Source organism: Telopea speciosissima, chromosome 3, assembly GCF_018873765.1.
Source record: "Telopea speciosissima isolate NSW1024214 ecotype Mountain lineage chromosome 3, Tspe_v1, whole genome shotgun sequence".
NCBI classification, from domain to species: Eukaryota; Viridiplantae; Streptophyta; class Magnoliopsida; order Proteales; family Proteaceae; genus Telopea; species Telopea speciosissima.
In genome coordinates this window covers 12,733,909-12,734,674 of record NC_057918.1, presented here as the reverse complement: position 1 = coordinate 12,734,674, position 766 = coordinate 12,733,909, and the positions used below count along the sequence as shown (strand labels likewise).

At 36.3% G+C, this 766-nt stretch overlaps 1 non-coding gene across 1 annotated transcript; it reads left to right on the top strand.

Moving 5' to 3' along the window:
* The first annotated feature begins 420 nt into the window (after positions 1-420).
* Positions 421-493, top strand: TRNAA-UGC. Its single transcript has one exon. It is a non-coding gene; the product is annotated as a tRNA-Ala (tRNA).
* The last annotated feature ends 273 nt before the right edge of the window (positions 494-766 follow it).

Sequence of the window (766 nt, the reverse complement as noted above, 5' to 3'; positions counted from 1 at the left end):
CTATTCTTTGTGAAGTACATGTAACAAAATCAAGATTACCATTCAGTGGGTCCAACTCATTGTGGTAAATTTATTCATCATCAATCTAAGGTGGTTGCTGATGTGTCTTCATCCCATTTACATGATTTTCATTTTTATTCTCTATCCACGGTGGTTGTTCATAATCACGTCTAGTCAAGTGCAATCCTTTTAGGACTTCAGAACCCTACACTTTTCATATTTCAGTAATTCCTACTGCTAATGTGAACGAACCTCACCCTTCTGCTTATTTTCAGTAACCCTAAACTTCTCCTTCTCCCCTTCCCCTCCGCCCCTCCCCTACCCCCAATTCATAGGTATAATATGGGGAAGTTTAGTCTAATTTTTAAATAAAATATATTAGTTGATTAATTATTACTTAGCTACATGAATTATACATTCGGGGATGTAGCTCAAATGGTAGAGCGCTCGCTTTGCATGCGAGAGGTACAGGGTTCGATCCCCTGCATCTCCATCTTTTTTTTTTTTTTTTTTGGGAATTTTTTGTTCATGATCACAATCAAGAAGTTGAAATTATGGTTGCAGTGGCAGAATGGTTGACCTCAACCTTGGATTGTTTTAGAGAAATCTGAAATGAAGAAATAGGTAAAGATTTGTTATTCGTCGAGATCTTCGATTTGATATATTTTTTCAGGTCTGAACCAAATGGGTAGGTCTCTAGGTGTAGTTTTGTATTTTCTGGGTTAAGGTTTTTTTATATATTGTAGTTATCTCTTTGAGAGAAGGA